The sequence below is a fragment of the Staurois parvus genome, unplaced genomic scaffold, assembly GCF_062004578.1.
Source record: "Staurois parvus isolate SC_StPar_1 unplaced genomic scaffold, SC_StPar_1.0 ptg000261l, whole genome shotgun sequence".
In the NCBI taxonomy this organism is placed as follows: Eukaryota; Metazoa; Chordata; class Amphibia; order Anura; family Ranidae; genus Staurois; species Staurois parvus.
The window spans coordinates 4,645,854-4,667,441 of NW_028318057.1; positions in this window are offsets into that span (position 1 = coordinate 4,645,854).

The window sequence follows — 21,588 nt, forward strand, 5'->3', positions numbered from 1 at the left end:
GATAGGTTCTCATTTCATCATACATCAGGACAAAACATCCCCTAGTTAGATGCTGGGATGTTAGGAGATGTGCCCATCTTCGCTTCATTTGTCTCTCTCTCTTCCTCTCCATCTACCTTAGGGCCAGTTGACACGTGGTGTGGGACAAGCGTGTTCCTTGCATGTTTCCCACACCAACGGTGACCGCACTGCCCTTGCAATGTGAATGCAGATGCCAATTACTTTTTAACCGCACCCCAAACACAGATCACAACGTAGTGCATTTACAGGCACCAAATCGCATGGTACTGTAGTGCCATGCAGTTTGGTGTGGTGCTTTTTTAACAGTAGTGCTGTGCACATGAACCGGCCTTATATAATCTTTTCCTCACACACAGGCACACAATGGTAAGCACTAGCTTAGCTATGCACTCCATTTCAATGGCAAAGGTCTATCTCCTTGCTCAGAAAAGCAGGTGTCTGGAATATATTTCCCCCAAGAAATGGATATTGAGATAAATACATCTGAAAAGGCTGACATAACTAAATGCAACTAAACCCATTTACACACTGCAACTATCTGCAAGAAATACACATAAACAAAAACACCTGCACTCTATTAACACCCTCTATACTAAATAGTTGCTGTAATACACACACTTATGTGTTAAACCAAATATCACCCAAAACATATAGTGCTTATATATTTATATAGAGTGCAAACAACCATTATACAAGTGTATATTCTAATATATAAACTTGTGACTCCTAAAATATATAAAGTGCTACTTACCGTATTTTTCGCTCCATAAGACGCACCTGACCATAAGACGCACCTAGGTTTTAGAGGAGGAAAACGGGAAAAAAATATTCTGAACCAATGGACTGCAGACATAGTACAGGAGATAAAAGCGAAAACGATTTCTCCTGCGCTCCGGGACCCAGGCCGGTGGTGAGTAGGTGGAATTAAGTAGAATTAGAATTAAAAACTCCAGAGAAGCAACCACCGGAGTATCCAAGGTCGTGCAGCTCCAAACCAAGACTGGGGAAGCCCGAACAAACTGCGAAGTGAAACAACAAGAAGCGCACCAACCTTGTGCATTACCTCAATAATCAAAATTTATTAAATGAAGGAAAGGTACTCACAAACAGCGAATAAAAACAGGCATGTAAGTCCACCCAGGGACTTCAAAGGTAAGAGGCCAGCGCGAATCCCATCATGGGTGTAGGTACTCAGTCCAGCTGACGCATTTCGAAGGTCATGCCTGAGCTCTGAGGAAGAAGGCATGACCTTCGAAACGCGTCAGAAGGACTGAGTACCTACACCCATGATGGGATTCGCGCTGGCCTCTTACCTTTGAAGTCCCTGGGTGGACTTACATGCCTGTTTTTATTCGCTGTTTGTGAGTACCTTTCCTTCATTTAATAAATTTTGGTTATTGAGGTAATGCACAAGGTTGGTGCGCTTCTTGTTGTTTCACTTCGCAGATAGTACAGGAGATGACCAGAGACTGCGGACACAGTACAGGAGATGACCAAGAGACTGTGGACACGGTACAGGAGATGACCAGAGACTGCGGACACAGTACAGGAGATGACCAGAGACTGCGGACACAGTACAGGAGATGACCGGAGACTGCGGACATAGTACAGGAGATGACCGGAGACTGCGGACACAGTACAGGAGATGACCAGAGACTGCGGACACAGTACAGGAGATGACCAGAGACTGCGGACACAGTACAGGAGATGACCAGAGACTGCGGACACAGTACAGGAGTACTGGGAGAGAAGACTGCACAGCGCTGGACCAAGGAACAGGTAAGGATCTGCTACAGAGGAGAGCCGAGCGGCTGGCCTGGTATTCTGACACGGCGGTGGCGGGAATACTGGACCGGCCACTCCATATTCACTTCATAAGACGCACAGACATTTTCCCCCATTTTTTTGGGGGAAAAAAGTGCGCCTTATGGAGCGAAAAATACGATGTATCCTTCAAATCAATGCATTTGTCCATATAGTGCAACAGTTCCTTCAAAACGTGCAATGGTATATAACTCCTCTTCCTCCACTTCACCTCCTTGTGCCACCACCATAATAGAGAACTCAAGTGACAGTCATGAGCTTCTAAGTTAAGAATTGGTCTATATGCGCTTGTTTGTATATATAGGATCCCCTCTCTTGCCCAAGGAATTGGGAAGGTTGGGGCAGCTACACAGGCCTGGGAAACCAAGAGAGGGTCTTGGTTCAGGAGGTCGAGAAAGTTAGAGGCTTGCGTGTCCAGGGAGGCTGGAGGAAGTCTGGAAGTCTCGTGAACAAACACAAGGGGGGCTGGAGAATCCTGTTTGAGGCCAGGAGTGAAGCAAGATATATGATATTCTTGCCGAAGTTATAAGTGAGGAGCATAGTGGAGGGACCCATTGGAGAGGGGATCCTATATATACAAACAAGCGCCTATAGACCAACTCCTAATTGAGAAGATCACGGCTGTCTGGTGAGTTCTGTGTTATGGTGGTGGCAAACGGAGGTGAAGTGGAGCACAAAGAACAGACACTGGAAGTGATTGCATGAAGCACTTTATTTTCACGGAGGAGGAGTTATATACCATTACTGTTGCACAATATAGACAAATGCATTGATTTAAAGGATATATGTTTATATATTAAAATATACACTTGTATAATGGTTGTTTGCACTTTATAGAATTATGTAAGTGCTGTATGTTTTGGGTAATATCTGCAGGAAATATTTAAACTTTTTCAAGCGCAGATTACCGGTGTTAATCTGCTGTCAGATACGCAAGTCCGTGTGAATGTAAATGTCTTATTTTGATTACAATTACAGTTGATTTTGCAACTGTCAAACGCAGATATTTACTTTTTATTACATTGCATTAAAAATATTTAAATGCACACTACTATAAAGTGCTTATTTGCACAACGCAGATCTTCAGAAGTACCCATATGTTAAAGTGGAGTTAAATCCATCAGTTTTACTGTGTCCCAAAAGAGTTATGCAAGTCATAGATGAGTCAAAATCCAAAAGTTCTGTTGAGCGAACAACAAAAATAGCTCATACGATTGTGCCATCAATTGTTTTGTTTTTTATACACATCTGTCAGGTTGGATCAGGCACTTTCGATTGCAGCACAGAAATCGCATGTCGCAGCTGGCACACTAATAATGCGAAAAACAAACGATTCTAAATTTTGGTTTGGTTTCCATATTGTCTAAGGCCTGCTTTACACTCAGGGCATGCCGAGAATGATAACTGTCATATTTGCCTGTGTTCTTAACTGAACTGTCAAGCCATCAAAGGGCTGGTATCATAACTGATCAAAATGTGCAGAGCCACAGAAACTTCAGATCAAATGGAAACCAAGATGGCAGCTTTCTTGGCTATAACAAATAGGCGGGTTTAGTTCTGTGACAATATTTCCAAAATGATATCCGGGGACACTCTATTGACCATGCCCACTTTAAACACACCCACAAGATTAGTCCACCTTTTCAATCAATAATATTATTTAAAAAGTATAAACAATATGTAAATGTTAACAATATTCTTAAAGCTACTCTCCCTGGATTTACAGCTAAAAAGTGAAAACAGTGTGAAAAATGTAAACATCACTAGGATAATGAAAGAAGGATAGAATCCACAAACAAGTTCTGTGGCACACATAGCGTGCTTCGGCAAGCAGTGGGAGATGAGGAGATGTTTAAACAAAACCTGTGCCTAGTTGCTGTGAATACTGCACACTGCTTCCTTATATCCATAAAATACCACTAACAGTGATAACAGAAAAAATGTTCCGGCTTCAGTGTGAGGAAAACATGTCACTGGAAGGAAAAAATGCAAATACCCCTGTGCCAGTGTCAGTGGGAGGAAAACATGCTTTTGCATTGGTGTCAGAGGGATTAAATAACAAGCAGTACACAGGGTGCAGTTGATGGTGGGAACAGGCAGTAAAGAGGGGTCAGTTGATGGTGGGAATAGGCAGTACAGATGGGGCAGTTGATGGTTGGAACAGGCAGTACAGAGGGGTCAGTTGATGGTGGGAATAGGCAGTACAGAGGGGTCAGTTGATGGTGGGAATAGGCAGTACAGATGGGGAAGTTGATAGTAGGAACAGGTAGTACAGAGGGGGAAGTTGATGGTGGAAACAGGCAGTACAGAGGGGGTAGTTGATGGTGGGAACAGGTAATACAGAGGGGATAGTTGATGGTTGGAACAGGCAGTACAGAGCCGGCAGTTGATGGTGAAAACAGGCAGTACAGAGGGAAGCAGTACAGAAGGGATGGTTGATGGTAGGGACAGGAAGAATCAGTACACACAGGTGTCCACTCACATACATGCAGTGGGGCAGTTGATAGTAAGCTCAGATAGTAAAGAGGGGACATTTGATAATGGGCGCAGGTAGTACACACATACCCACATGATGGAGCAGTTGATAGAGGGCTCAGGCAGTACAGACAGACTAGTAGAGCCTTCTCACACACACACACCCAATGTCGCCATAGCTACTCCGTTAGTTACATGTGGAGGATATATTGACAGTGGGAGATAAATATTGAGTCAATCCCCAGTGCTCACATAAAATGTGCACACCTTATCAAAATAATTCAATCTGCACCACCAATAATACAAAGTGATTTGTATAAAACATAAAATAATATGTTAGTGAGAAATAAACAATCTTAAATATAATTGGTAAACATCTGCCAGCTAGTATGAATACAAAGTCCATGTACAATACGTGCTGTAAATGTGTGACAAAGTCCACAAGAAATACAGTTCAAAATGCAATCAGTGCTGTAATTCACTGGAACTTGGTCCGTGAACCTTTCAAACACAATTTGTGTGCCCTATAGGAGACTCACGCACTGGATATCACAACTGCATGTGTGTGTTGTTGTTCTTGATGTTGATGTTGTTCTAGGCTTCCTTCTAGTCCAAAATTATTTTTACTCCATAAATTTATAAACCCATGCATGAAATACCGTAAGTCAAGTAAACTCACATTTGTTGGTGCTATACACAGCAGTACTCTAACCTGCTTTTATATACCCTGCTCGATGGTCCACCGAAAGCTGGTCTACTTTTTCCCCAGGTTCATTTGGTCTGGAACCAGGGCTAAAGTTTATAGTTATGAATGCAACCAATCACAAGTTTCCCCACTCTCCTCTTCCAAGCTATGCTGTTCAGTCAAGCAGCGGGGAAGAGAGGGATCCAGCATCAAACCTTAATGGAGCCCCCAGCCAGGGTTACAAGCAGGGACATTTTTTCCAGCCTCCTTCAAGCAGGGACTATCCCCAAAACTGGACTTAATCACCTACCATACTTACAATCTAATTCTGGCTGTGAAAAGATTGGGTTGCCTAAGACCACCATAGAGGCCTATTGTCCAAAATATGTGACCATCCAAGCTGACTGCCATACCTGAAATATATGGGTGGCCCAGGCAGGTGATGTCTGTATTTATTGTCATCGGGAAAGTGGAAGTGGTTTTATGAGACCTGGTGCAGAGCTATTGAAGCTCTTTAAAATGTAAAGACGGCCAAGCATGAATCAAAATTCAACCGATTTAGCAGGGATCAGGCAAATTTCAAACCATGTATGGGCTAGGTGGTTCTATTGATGGACTGGCAGAATACAAAAGCTCAGAGTGAAGGATTCGATGTTGATGGGGAAGCGGCTCATTTTTTCATTCAACTCGCTGATTTAACAAAAAAAAATTAATCAATTATTGGCTGCCTAAGAATCAATATTTTCCGTTTAAGAAAACTGCAAAATAGTATAAAATGGACCCAAAGAATGATACTTTAATGCCCATTCATAACAGGTGCATTAAACTGCCGATCAACTAGATTAATGCAGGCTGAATGCAAGGACCTTGAGAGAACATGTGTTCTCTATGTGTCCTGTTCAATTCATACAAGGTAAACGTTGCATAAAAATGCAGCATGTCTGAATTTTTATGCAATGCACAAGAGTTTTGTTGTTGTGCATAAAGTTGAATGAACTCTTTCTTTGTGAACTTTCAATTAAAAGAGGAGTATGGGTTCCAAAATAAGCAAACATACATACTCACTTGGATGGCTGTCCGACCGGCTCTACACCAAGAACTCAGCGATCAAAAACCACTGGCTGCTCTGTTCTTGGTCTTCAGTGAGCTGTCATTGGCTGTCAATCACCAGCTCTCTGCTCTGCCCCTCCAGCGCTTGCTGGAGCACTGGGATGTTCGGGAGGTGGGAGCAGCTGCTTCAAGCTTTCAGCGCCCTCTAAAACAGTGTTTTTCAACCTTTTTTGTGCAAAGGCACACTTTTTTCATGAAAAAAATCACGAGGCACACCACCATTAGAAAATCTTAAAAAAATTTATTGAAAAACTTTTTGACTTGAGGGCCGCAATGGGTTCATATATTGGACCTGGGGGCCGGACCAAGAGTAGATGAATGATGTGTATGTGTCATCCATAGTAAGTATAGTAATATTCCCCCATAGTAAGCATAGTAATTAATCCCCCATATAGTAATTCATCCCCCATAGTAATTCATCCCCCATATAGTAATTCATCCCCCATAGTAATTCATCCCCCATATAGTAATTCATCCCCCATAGTAATTCATCCCCCATAGTAATTAATCCCCCATATAGTAATTCTTCCCCCATAGTAATTCATCCCCCATAGTAATTAATCCCCCATATAGTAATTCTTCCCCCATAGTAATTAATCCCCCATATAGTAATTCATCCCCCATAGTAATTCATCCCCCATATAGTAATTCATCCCCCATAGTAATTCACCCCCCATATAGTAATTCATCCCCCCTATAGTAATTCATCCCCCATATAGTAATTCATCCCCCATATAGTAATTCATCCCCCATAGTAGTTCATCCCCCTATAGTAATTAATCCCCCATATAGTAATTCATCCCCCATAGTAATTAATCCCCCATATAGTAATTCATCCCCCATAGTAATTCATCCCCCCTATAGTAATTCATCCCCCATAGTAATTCATCCCCCATATAGTAATTCATCCCCCATAGTAATTCATCCCCCATATTAATTCATCCCCCATATAGTAATTCATCCCCCATAGTAATTCATCCCCCATAGTAATTAATCCCCCATATAGTAATTCTTCCCCCATAGTAATTCATCCCCCATAGTAATTAATCCCCCATATAGTAATTCTTCCCCCATAGTAATTAATCCCCCATATAGTAATTCATCCCCCATAGTAATTCATCCCCCATATAGTAATTCATCCCCCATAGTAATTCACCCCCCATATAGTAATTCATCCCCCCTATAGTAATTCATCCCCCATATAGTAATTCATCCCCCATATAGTAATTCATCCCCCATAGTAGTTCATCCCCCTATAGTAATTAATCCCCCATATAGTAATTCATCCCCCATAGTAATTAATCCCCCATATAGTAATTCATCCCCCATAGTAATTCATCCCCCCTATAGTAATTCATCCCCCATAGTAATTCATCCCCCATATAGTAATTCATCCCCCATAGTAATTCATCCCCCATATTAATTCATCCCCCATATTAAGCCCCCAAGCCCCCCCTGTGTCAATTCACTTACCTTTGCTCCGCGCGTTCCTCTCGCCATTCCGGTGTAGCATGAAAATCTCCTCCTATGAGGATCTGTCCCCCTCGACGTATCTGCGCATGTGCCAGTTTCAGGCATTAGCAGCCGATCGGCGATCTCCGACACATGCGCAGATACGTCGAGGGGGACAGATCATCCTGACAGTATCACGCTCCGCGGGCCGGATTAAAAGGTCCGGCGGGCCGTAGTTTGCCCATTGCTGTTCTAATGATTGGTCTATTTGTGAGCCGAGGCCACATGTTACGGATGAAATTGCAATTTTTCCCACGGCACACCAGACAATATCTCACGGCACACTAGTGTGCCGCGGCACAGTGGTTGAAAAACGCTGCTCTAAAAGGCTGAGCCAGCTACTGGTCAGACATCTAGGCGGATCCCAACATTACTATTGGGATACCTGCAGAACCTGGACTGGCTCTGTGACATCAGCCAACTGCTAGCTAAAGCCCGAACATGCGAGACAGAAGTGCAGCCCTGTGATCCCCAGGAGAAGTATGGCTAAAAAAAGCTTCAACCATACTTCTCCTTTAAGTTTAAAAAAAAAACACATAGGAAATATGTGATTATAGAAATATGGGGGCTGCCTTTGTTTTTAAAGGTGCTGTTTCTTTGGTGTCATTTTTTTTTTCACTCATGCCCAAACAACATAGACAAGCTTGTTCCAACTCAGTGACTTACAGTGCATCCAGAAAATATTCACAGCGCTTAACTTTTTTATTTTTAATAAATTGCAATCATTTCAAAACAAACTTCTTTTACGTTGTCATTATGGGGTATAGTTTGTAGCATGTTGAGGAAAAAAATTAATTCAATCCATTTTGGAATAAGACTAACAACAAAATGTGGCAAAAGTTAAGCACTGTGAATACTTTCTGGATGCACTGTAGCAAGGAGTGAAAAAAGCATGAGAGTATCAGCAATGAAAAATGTGTAAACATGTAAGCAGTGGCAACTGCCATATTTCTGTACTGACAGGTTCAAGGTTACAGTCATGCTTAATCTGATTTTCCTGGTAGAACAGACATTGACACCAACAAATTCATGTTAGCTATTTCAATTGTTTATTGCTGCATGCATGTAAAGTACAACATTTAATGCTAATAAATGTGAATTTTGGGGACCAAAAATGATTGAATTTATTGTTAGCTGTAAACAAGCACATACCGGAAAAATAAAAATGCTCAACTTTAAGAGAGCTAATTTTCCAAGACTGACAGCAGCCGGAGCAGCTCTCCAAGACTTAGATAAAATATATTAATAAGAAAAGAGCTTTTATTAAATGTAAAAATGAAGGAGCACTATCATCATTTAAACATTACAAAGAATATAACAGAATACTTAGAAAGGAAATCGAGGCAGCAAAAATTTTAAACGAACAATAGATTGCAAAGATAGCAGGACAAACCCCCAAAAATTCTTCAAATATACTAATAGTAAAAAGGTCAGGTCTGAGCATGTAGGACCTTTACAAAATAATCCAGAGTGGGTGACTGGGGACAAAGAGAAGGCAAATATATCTAGATTGTAAGCTCGAAAGAGCAGGGCCCTCGAACCCCTTGTGTATTGTTCTGTTACTGTATTGTAACATGTACTGTCCCCCACTGTAATGTACAGCGCTGAGCAAACCTTTTGGCGCTATATAATTACTGTATAATAATAATATAATAATATTAAATACCTTCTTCAACGCTGTGTATACAAAGAAGCATAGGGGAGCTCTTGTCCATAATGGGTATTATATTGACACAGCTCCAGATGATCCACATTGGCTCAAAATTAATATGATCCAAAAATATTTAGACAGAATAAAGGTGAATAAAGCACCTGGACCGGATGGCATACACCCACGGGTCCTTAAAGAATTGAACTCTGTCATTTCAAAGCCTTTTTTTTCTAGTTTTTAGGGACTCTATAATGACTGGCATAGTACCACTGGATTGGTGTAAGGCCAATGCAGTGCCAATATTTAAAAAAGGATCAAAATCTTTACCAAGTAATTATAGACCTGTTAGTTTAACTTCTATAGTTGGAAAGATACTGGAGAGTTTAATAAAAGACCACATAGATGAGTTTTTGCTGGAAAAAAATATTTTAAGCAACAGACAGCATGGATTCATGAAAGACAGAAGTTGTCAAACAAATCTGATTTCTTTTTATGAGGAGGTGAGCAAACCCTTGGACAGAGGGGTGATGGTGGATGTGATATACTTGGATTTTGCAAAAGCATTTGACACAGTTCCCCACACACGGCTAATGTGTAAGGTAAAGTCTACAGGCTTGGAAAGATCAATATGTAAATGGTTAGAAAACTGGCTAAAAGATCATATTCAGAGAGTAGTGGTTAATGATTCATACTCTGAATGGTCTAGGGTTGTCAGAGGTGTACCCCAGGGTTCAGTGTTGGGACCCTTACTTTTTAATATATTTATAAACAATATAGGGTCTGGGATTAAAAATCCTATTTCAGTCTTTGCAGATGACACCAAACTGTGCAGTGGAATAATGTCCTTACAGGATGTCTCCAATTTACAAGCCGACCTCAATGCACTGTTTAATTGGGCAACTTTGTGGCAAATGAGGTTTAATGTTGATAAATGTAAGGTTATGCACTTGGGGGCTAAGAATATGCATGCATCATACATACTAGGGGGGGTACAACTGGGGGAATCAATGGTGGTGAAGGATCTGGGAGTTCTGGTAGACTACAAGCTTAATAATGGCATGCAATGCCAAGCTGCGGTTTCTAAAGCGAGCAAAATCCTCTCTTGTATTAAAAGAGGTATAGACTCCAGAGAGAGAGATATCATATTACCCCTGTACAAATCATTAGTAAGACCTCATCTGGGATATGCAGTTCAGTTTTGGGCAACAATTCACAAAAAGGAACTGGAGAAAGTACAGAGAAGGGCAACTAAACTGATAAGAGGCATGGAGGAGATCAGCTATGAGGAAAGATTAGAAGAACTGAATTATTCTCTCTTGAGAATAGGAGATTAAGGGGGGATATGATCAACATGTATAAATACATCAGTGGTTCATATAGTGAACTCAGTGTAGAGCTATTCACCCTGAGGTCATCACAGAGGATAAGGGGGCACTCTTTACGCCTGGAGGAAAAGAGATTTAATCTCCAAATACGGAAAGGTTTCTTCACAGTAAGAGCTGTGAAAATGTGGAATAGACTCCCACAAGAGTTGGTTCTGGCCATCTCAGTGGATTGCTTTTAAAAAGGCCTGGATTATTTCCTAGATACACATAATATAACGAAACTAACATTTACAGGTAAAGCTGATCCAGGGAATATCCGATTGCCTCACAGGGATCAGGAAGGATTTTTTTCCCCTGAAGGAGCAAATTGGGTGGTGGTTTGCTGTTTTTTTTGCTTTCCTTTGGATCAACTGTGGGCATAGGATTATAACTTTTTTTTTTATGGTTGAACTGGATGGACTTTTGTCTTTTTTCAGCCAGAGTAACTATGTAACTAAGTAAAAGCATTAACACTGATACAAAAAAATTGAAATAACATTAAAAAAAGCAGAGTGATGTTGATATAGCAATTCATTTATGTGCATTTCTGGCAGAATCACTAATCATGCATTACTGTGTTGTATGTACAATATGCTTTGTCTTTTAACCTACACTATATTGCCAAAAGTATTGGGACACCCCTCCAAATCATTGGATTCAGGTATTCCAATCGCCTCCATGGCCACAGGTGTAAAAAATCAAGCACCTAGGCATGTAGACTGCTTCTAATTTGTAGACTGCTTCTGATTTCTAATCACTCACAGGTAAATGACTGCTGCTTGAAATATCCATGTTTGACCAGCTTCATGCTATGCATGATTTATAACTGACACTGTGCTATTGCTCTAACATTTTTAAACATGTCTATATTTTTGGTGATTCTTGATTTTCACTGCCTGTTTGTGGCTGGTCTGTTTTTTGTTTTTTTTTTATAAATTCCCCTTTCAATAAAGTGTCTCTTATTAGTTCCTAAGTGATCAATTGCCAAATGCATCCCTGATCCCTATACATTTAGATCTGCTTATTTCGAAAGTAGCAAACAGGGATTGCTCTCAGGAGCTCAGTGAATTCAAGCGTGGTACCGTGATAAGTTGCCACCTGTGCAAGTCCATCTGTGAAATTTCCTTGCTACTAAATATTCCACGGTCAACTGTTAGTGGTATTATAACAAAGTGGAAGCAACTGGGAACAACAGCAACTCAGCCACGAAGTGGTAAGCTACATAAAATGAGAGAGCAGGGTCAGCGCATGCTGAAGCACACAGTGCACAGAAGTCGCCAACTGTCTGCAGAGTCAATAGCTAAAGTCAATAGCCTCCAAAATGTGTGTGGCCTCCAGATTAGCACAACAACGGTGCATAGAGAGCCTCAAGGAATGGGCTTCCATGACCGAGGAGCTGCATCCAAGCCTTACATCACTAAGTGCAATGCAAAGCGTCGGATGCAGTAGTACACCACCAATGGACTCTAGAGCAGTGGAGACCTGTTCTCTGGAGTAACAAATCACACCTCTTTGTCTGGCAATCCCATGGACCTGTCTAGGTTTGGTGGTTGTCAGGAGAACAGTACTTGCCTGGTTGCATTGTGCCAAGTGTAAAGTTTGGTGGAGGGGGGGTTATGGTGTGGGGTTGTTTTTCAGGGGTTGGGCTTGGCCCCTTAGTTCCAGTGAAGGGAACTCTTAGGACATCAGTATACCAAGACATTTTGGATAATTTCATGCTCCCAACTTTGTGCGAACAGTTTGGGGACGGCCCCTTCCTGTTCCAACATGACAGTGCACCAGTGCACAAAGCAAGGTCCATAAGTGTCCTACTTTCTTGATGACTTCGCCGCCTGGTTACCCTTCTTTCTTTCCTCTGAGCTACCCACTATCATTCTTGGAGACTTCAACATCCCTATCAACATCAATAACCCGGCTACATCCCAACTCTTCCACATAACCTCTTCTTTTGCACTAGCACAGTGCATACAGTCCTCCACTCACTCTGACGGGAACACTCTTGACCTTGTCCTCTCTCACCTTTGCACTCCCGGCAACCTCACAAACACCCCCTTTCCTTTCTCCGATCACAACCTCATCACCTTCTCCGTTTCCTCGTCCTCAAACACCTATCCCTCCAAACAACTACCAGCAGAAACCTCCGGAACTGGAACCCTGCTCCCTTCCACTCTGCAACTGACCAACTTTACGACAGCATCCATCCCCTGTCCTGCCCTGACCTGGCCACTAGTGTCTACAACAACTCGCTTTCAGCCACTCTAGACTCGCTCGCACCCCCAACAACATGAAGCATTAGGCCCCGACCACTACAAGCGTGGTAGACCGACCACACTAGAAACCTCAAACGACATAGTCATGCGCTGGAGCGATTATGGCGTAAAACCAAATCCCAACAAGCGTTCAACCGCTATAAATCTGCCTTAACGTACACTTCCTCCCTTCACGCAGCCAAACAAGCCTACTTTATCACCCTCATTAATACCTTCTCCTCCAGTCCTTGTCGGCTCTTCTCCACTTTTAACTCTCTACTTTCTCCGCCTCCACCCAGTACCTCACTTACTGCCCACGAGATTGCTAACCACTTCAAAAACAAGACTGATGCAATTCGTAGGGACTTCACCACTGCTCAGACACCCACCCCACTCAGCACTCCTCACGCAATAACCCCCTCAACACTTTGCTCCCTTGACCTCACTACCACTGAAGAGGTCATTAAGATTTTCTCAGAAGCCCGCCTCACCACCTGCCCCCTGGACCCTCTCCCCTCACAACTCCTGCGGTCCCCCTCCTCTTCCATCCTATGCTCCCTCACTCACATCTTCAATCTTTCCCTCTCCACCGGTACCTTCCCCTCTAAAGCACGCGCACATCACTCCCGTACTTAAGAAACCCTCCCTGGACCCCACCAACCTGAACAACTTAAGACCCATCTCCGTACTGCCATTTACCTCTAAACTCCTAGAACGCTTAGTCTACAATCGCGTGAGATCCCATCTCACTGACAACAACCTTCTCGACCCTTTACAGTCCGGCTTCCGCCCCCTACACTCCACCAAAACTGCCCTACTCAAGCTCACCAATTACCTACTTACCGCCAAAACCAATGGCCACTATACTATACTCCTACTACTTGACCTCTCTGCGGCTTTTTTGACACAGTTGACCACCCTCTCCTCCTCAAAAAACTGCACTCTCTTGGCCTCAGAGACTCCGCTCTCTCCTGGTTCTCCTCCTATCTATCGCAGCGCTCCTTCAGTGTTACCTATAACGCTGCCACCTCCCCTTCACTCCCTCTCTCTGTTGGGGTCCTTCAAAGTTCTGTCCTTGGACCCCTCCTCTTCTCCATCTACACCTCCTCCCTTGGCCAATTGATAAACTCCCACGGCTTCAACTACCATCTCTGTGCTGATGACACACAAATCTATCTCTCTACCCCTCACCTCACCCTTCAGTCTCCAATCGCATCACCAGCCTACTAAGTGACATATCGGACTGGATGTCACTCCACTTCCTCAAACTCAACCTTTCCAAAACTGAGCTCCTAGTATTCTCCCCAGCCCGTGCCTCCCCCTGACTTCTCCATCAAGATCAACAACACTATCATCAGTCCCACCCCTCACGCCAGGGTACTAGGTGTAATCCTAGACTCCAATCTGTCCTTTCAGCCCCAGGTCCAATCGCTGACAAACTCATGTAGACTTCACCTCCACAACATCAAGATGCGACTGTTCCTAACCTCAGAAACCACTAAGCAACTCATTCACTCCCTTATTATATAATGCCTTGACTACTGTAACTCCCTCCTCACTGGCCTGTCTCATCGCAGGCTATCCCCACTCCAGTCCATCATGAATGCTGCTGCCAGACTCATTCACCTTACTAACCGCTCTGTATTTGCCACCCCTCTCTGCCAATCCCTCCACTGGCTTCCAATTGCCCAACGGATAAAATTCAAAACGCTAACACTGACGTATAAAGCCGTTCATAACACTGCACCTAATTACATCACCGACCTTGTGTCTAAATACCACCCAAATCGTACTCTCCGCTCTTCGCAAGACCTCCTACTCTCTAGCTCCCTTGTCTCCTCCTCCCATGCCCATCTCCAGGATTTCTCAAGGGCTTCACCCATCCTCTGGAACTCCCTACCCCAATCTATCAGGCTATCGCCTACTCTGCTCGCTTTTAGGTGCACTCTGAAAACCTATCTCTTCAGGGAAACCTACCCCGACCCCAGCTAATACTGGAATCCTCTACTCTTCCTACCACTCCATCCCCCACAGCTAATTACCTCTTGTACCACTATTCCCTCCCTCCTAGATTGTAAGCTCCAAGGAGCAGGGCTCTCTAATCCCTCTTCTATTGAACTGTATTGTCACTGTACTGTCTCCCTCCATAATGTAAAGCGCTGAGCAAACTGTCGGCGCTATGTAAGTCCTGTTTAATAATAATAATAATAATAATAATAATAATAATAATAAAGACATGGATGAGCGAGTTTGGGGTGGAGGAACTTGACTGGCCTGCACGCAGTCCTGACCTTAACCTGATAGAACACCTTTGAGATGAATTAGAGCGGAGACTATGAGCCAGGCCTTCTTGTCCGACATCAGTGTCTGATCTCACAAATGCGCTTCTGGAAGAATGGTCAAACATTCCCATAGACATCCTAAACCTTGTGGATAGCCTTCCCAGAAGAGTTGAAGCTGTTATAGCTGCAAAGGGTGGGCCAACTCAATATTGAACCCTACAGAGTAAGACTGGAATGCCTTTAAAGCACATGTGTGTGTAAAGGCAGGCATCCCAATACTTTTGGCAATATAGTGTATTTCTACCTTTATCTTATATACTCCCCAGCTGCAGTGTTTTGCTGTGAATGCTGTTATACAGTTGTGTTCAAAGTAATAGCAGTGTGTTGAAAAAAGTGAATAAAGCTCAAAATCCTTCTAATAGCTTGTATTTCCATACACATAAATGCATTTGGAACACTACACATTCTATTCCAAATCAAAACATAAAGACAAATATATCAAATTTGTGTTGTTCCTCTAAAAAAAATTGAAGAAAACTGAATATTAGACTGTTCAAAAAAATAGCAGTGTTTGTATTCTTCTTTACAAACTCAAACATTCACTATATAAACTGAAAAATGTTTGAAGATTTTGCTTTCCTTTGAATAACTTAATAAATATTTAGTTGTATAAGCACTGTTTCTGAGAACTGCTGTACATCTGTGTTGCATGGAGTCAACCAACTTCTGGCACCTGTGAACAGGTATTCCAGCCCAGGATGATTGGACTACATTCCACAGTTCTTCTCTATTACTTGGTTTTGCCTCAGAAACTGCATTTTTGATGTCACCCCACAAGTTTCTTTTTCGATTAAGATCCGGGGATTGGGCTGTCCACTCCATAATGTCAATCTTGTTGGTCTGGAACCAAGATCTTGCACGTTTACTGGTGTGTTTGGGGTCGTTGTCTTGTTGGAACACCCATTTCAAGGGCATTTCCTCTTCAGCATAAGGCAGCATGACCTCTTCAAGTATTCTGATGTATTCAAACTGATCCATGATCCCGGGTATGCGATAAATAGACCCAACACCGTAGTATGAGAAACATCCCCATATGATGCTTGCGCAACCATTCTTCACTGTCTTCACAGTGTACTGTGGCTTGAATTCAGTGTTTGGGGGTCATCTGACAAACTGTCTCCGGCCACTAGACCCAAAAAGAACAATCTTACTTTCATCAGTCCACAAAATGTTGCGCCATTTCTCTTTAGGCCAGTCAATGTGCTCTTTGGCAAATTGTAACCTCTTCAGCACGTCTTTTTTTCAACAGTGGGACTTTGCGGGGGCTTCTTGCAGATAGCTTGGCTTCACATAGGCGTCTTCTAATTGTAACAGTACTCACAGGTAACTTTAGACCTTCTTTGATCTTCCTGGAGCTGATTGTTGGCTGAGTCCTTGCCATTTTGGCTATTCTTCTATCCATTCGAATGGTAGTTTTTCGCTTTCTTCCACGTCTTTCAGATTTTGGTTACCATTTTAAAGCATTTGCGATCATTTTAGCTGAGCAGCCTATCATTTTCTGCAGTTCTTTATATGTTTTCCCCTCTCCAATCAACTTTTTAATCAAGGTACGCTGTTCTTCTGAACAATGTCTGGAACGACCCATTTTCCTCAGAATTTCAGAGAGAAATGCACTGTAACCAGCATGTACAACATTTGCTGCCTTCCTTCCTTAAATAAGGGCAATAATTGTCACCTGTTTTTCAAAGAATGAATGACCTCACTAATAGAACTCCACACTGCTAATATTTTGAACATGCCCCTTTCAATTAGTGATTCAATTACACAGAATCAGCAGCATGCATGTCATGACTGTTGGGTCTGTTAGATTTCTATTACTCTACTACACCTGCTAGTAAATTATTTGCCATGTAGAAAAAACAGTGATTGATCAGGTTAGTGATGTCTGACTGCTATTATTTTGAACACAACTGTACATGGATTCAAAAGCGGACAGGCCTATGCATTATGCTTCATGGGCATAAAGGTTTTGAAACATGCTTCAACTCAGGGACATGACTTAAAGTGTTAATAAACCTACAACAATAAAATCAGTCTGTATATGCAGTAAAGCGTGCTTGTTATACTCACTGTGGAACCTAAGGGGTTATTTTTCCACATTGTGTGAAAAGACTGTTTGATCCATTCTTCTACTGTCCCCAATCCATCTGCTGATAGCACAGAGCTCCTGGAGTCACTCTGCACATGCTCAGTTTGGTGTGTATTGCTAGAGAGTTTTCTTTTCTTTGGGAGGATGCATGTGATTGACACATGGCCATTCAGCCTTGTCCAGACAGAGGGTCAGGAGTTATGCAGCCTCATAGGACAGTGGGAGAAGAATGAAAACTCCTCCTACAAGCTTTAACCAGTGCTCAGCTGGACACTGACAGAAGTCACAAGATTGCTATGTACTGCTGATGAGAAAAGGTATTTAGCAGTTTCTATTTACTAAAATAATTGCATTTCCACATGGAAGACCAGATATAGTGAATGCAGGGTAATGGGTTTAGTAACACTTTAAATACATACCCAATCACTAAAAACTCATGTAAGCTATAAAATGTTATCCTTCTGTTTAAATTTGCTGATTCATTGAAATAATATCTGGTTAACCTGCCATGACAGTCTTTGTTCAGAATCTTCCTTTAATGTAGTGACAACACTCTGTCCCTGTATCCTAATGCTCTCCTGTGTTATCAGCCAGTCCCTGATTTAAAATAGTGTCTGCGCTGATGAACACTTTTTTTTTTTTTTAAATCAGCAAAGAACTTTAATAAAAACGTATGCAGATTCAGAGTAGTTACGAGCAGACCGCATAGAGAAGATACATAGCATACTCATCCAAATGACACCTCAAGAATATCTGTAGAGTCAAATAATACAGGTACAAGGAACGTACAGTGATTGACAAAGTATAAACAAAAGAACAAAAAAGAAATTCAACCAAGGCCACCATCCCCACAATGAATTCTCAGCCCACCAACCACTAGACCTAGCAGATTTAAGCCTAGCATATCCAGCCAGCTAAGTAGCAAGTTGGATGATTCTGTATGTTGCATTAGAATAAAGATCGAGGTTGTGGACAGCTTACACTCATTTGTATTTCCTTGGGGTTTCACTGCATGTTGGAGCTGCACATATTGAAAATATATATATGGGGAGAGGGAAAATTTAGATCAAAGCTCTTGAAAAGATACTAAAAAGCCATTAGAAAATACCTGGCAGAGATTGGTGACTCCGTATTCCTTCCATCTATTATCAAACTGCAATTTAGCTACAGTCAGGTCCATAAATATTGGGACATCGACACAATTCTAACATTTTTGGCTCTATACACCACCACAATGGATTTGAAATGAAACGAACAAGACAATGGATTTGAAATGAAACGAACAAGATGTACTTTAACTGCAGACTGTCAGCTTTAATTTGAGGGTATTTACATCCAAATCAGGTGAACGGTGTAGGAATTACAACAGTTTGCATATGTGCCTCCCACTTGTTAAGGGACCAAAAGTAATGGGACAGAATAATAATCATAAATCAAACTTTCACTTTTTAATACTTGGTTGCAAATCCTTTGCAGTCAATTACAGCCTGAAGTCTGAAATGCATAGACATCACCAGACGCTGGGTTTCATCCCTGGTGATGCTCTGCCAGGCCTCTACTGCAACTGTCTTCAGTTCCTGCTTGTTCTTGGGGCATTTTCCCTTCAGTTTTGTCTTCAGCAAGTGAAATGCATGCTCAATCGGATTCAGGTCAGGTGATTGACTTGGCCATTGCATAACATTCCACTTCTTTCCCTTAAAAAACTCTTTGGTTGCTTTTGTCGTATGCTTTGGGTCATTGTCCATCTGCACTAAGAAGCGGCGTCCAATGAGTTCTGAAGCATTTGGCTGAATATGAGCAGATAATATTGCCCGAAACACTTCAGAATTCATCCTGCTGCTTTTGTCAGCAGTCACATCATCAATAAATACAAGAGAACCAGTTCCATTGGCAGCCATACATGCCCACGCCATGACACAACCACCGCCATGCTTCACTGATGAGGTGGTATGCTTAGGATCATGAGCAGTTCCTTTCCTTCTCCATACTCTTCTCTTCCCATCACTCTGGTACAAGTTGATCTTGGTCTCATCTGTCCATAGGATGTTGTTCCAGAACTGTGAAGGCTATTTTAGATGTTGTTTGGCAAACTCTAATCTGGCCTTCCTGTTTTTGAGGCTCACCAATGGTTTACATCTTGTGGTGAACCCTCTGTATTCACTCTGGTGAAGTCTTCTCTTGATTGTTGACTTTGACACACATACACCTACCTCCTGGAGAGTGTTCTTGATCTGGCCAACTGTTGTGAAGGGTGTTTTCGTGACCAGGGAAATAATTCTTCAGTCATCCACCACAGTTGTTTTCTGTGGTCTTCCGGGTCTTTTTGTGTTGCTGAGCTCACTGGTGCGTTCCTTCTTTTTAAGAATGTTCCAAACTGTTGTTTTGGCCACACCTAATGTTTTTGCTATCTCTCTGATGGGTTTTAGTTTTTTCAGCCTAATGATGGCTTGCTTCACTGATAGTGACAGCTCTTTGGATCTCATCTTGAGAGTTGACAGCAACAGATTCCAAATGCAAATAGCACACTTGAAATGAACTCTGGACCTTTTATCTGCTCATTGTAATTGGGATAATGAGGGCATAACACACACCTGGCCATGGAACAGCTGAGAAGCCAATTGTCCCATTACTTTTGGTCCCTTAACAAGTGGGAGGCACATATGCAAACTGTTGTAATTCCTACATCATTCACCTAATTTGGATGTAAATACCCTCAAATTAAAGCTGACAGTCTGCAGTTAAAGCACATCTTGTTCGTTTCATTTCAAATCCATTGTGGTGGTGTATAGAGCCAAAAATGTTAGAATTGTGTCGATTTCCCAATATTTATGGACCTGACTGTAGTTCTTCGTATGTGTTATTTCACCATATTGGGCCATAGGAGGTAAAGTGTGTAACCCACTGGATTTGCTTGGCTGTGTTTCAAATGTTTTCCAATTTACATTTACTACTGATATCATTAGTAGGAAGTCTTGCCCTAGTCCTAGCTCTGCTATGCTCTCAGGGTATCTCCGTCCTTTGGATAGTGCAATGTCCTTTGGATAGTGTTACAGAAATTCAGATGGATCTTCAACATTCCAAAGCCATTGCTGGACCTGACTCCAACTCACTGATTGGAGTATCTGGGCCTAATCTTGATTACGGCCCTGCCCAGGATCCTCCTACCCCAGGACAAATTTCAGTTTTTTCACTCACATGCTCAGACCCTTCAGTCTCAGAGCAAGCTCTCTATTTGTGCCTGCATGAGGGTCTTTGGATCTTATGGTAGCCTTTTTCAAGGCAGTACCATACACCCAGTTTCACTCCAGGCCATTGCAACTCAACATTCTACTTTAAAGGGAAAAACAAACGTGGTCCTTAGACTGCCCCATGCATCTGACCTGCAAGTCCAGACTCTCTCTGAAGTGGTGGATTTACAACCTGGTGCTGGAGTCAGGAAAATCTTTTTACCCAAAGTTGTGGAAAGTTCTCTCCTGTTATGCTGGGAAGGAGTCCTGGATGCCCTCTTAGTGCAGGCAATTTGGTTTTCAGAGGAAGCTGACTTCCCATAAACAACTTGAAACTCAGGCCACTGGGTAAATGCAAATATAAAAGAAAAAATACTTTGTGTCATAAATGAATACATTTTAATGTAAACATATATTCAGCTGTGAGTGTACCTCAGAAAAATGCTACCTTAGCTTGTCTCAGCCTTCCAAAAACTGCTAGTGTGTGGGCTCAGGATCAGCACTTACGATCAGATAATAGTGGACGGAGATGTGATGGCACACAATCCCTCAGTTATACACACCATCCAGCTTCGGCTCAAGAATGTACACAGCTATCTGACATCTCTATGCCTGCGAGCATGTCTCCTGAGTGCAGGGGAATACACAGGTGCCAGTGGCTATGTCAGTTCTACTTACAGCACAGGATCTGTGCTAATCAGGAGTAAGCTGGTATAGCTACATAGTTAGTCTGTCTGAAAAAAGACAAAAGTCCATACAGTTCGACCAGAGAAAAAAAAAAAGTTATAATTCTATCCCCACAGTTAATCCAGAGGAAGGAAAAAAAAATCCCAGCAAAGCATGATCCAATTTGCTCCTGCAGGGAAAAAAATTCCTTCCTTATCCCCTGAGGCAATCGGATATTCCCTGGATCAATTTTACCTATAAATGTTAGTATCCAGTTATATTCTGTGTATCCAAGAAACAATCCAGGCCTTTTTTGAAGCAATCCACTGAGCTGGCCAGAACCAACTCTTGAGGGAGTCTATTCCACATTTTC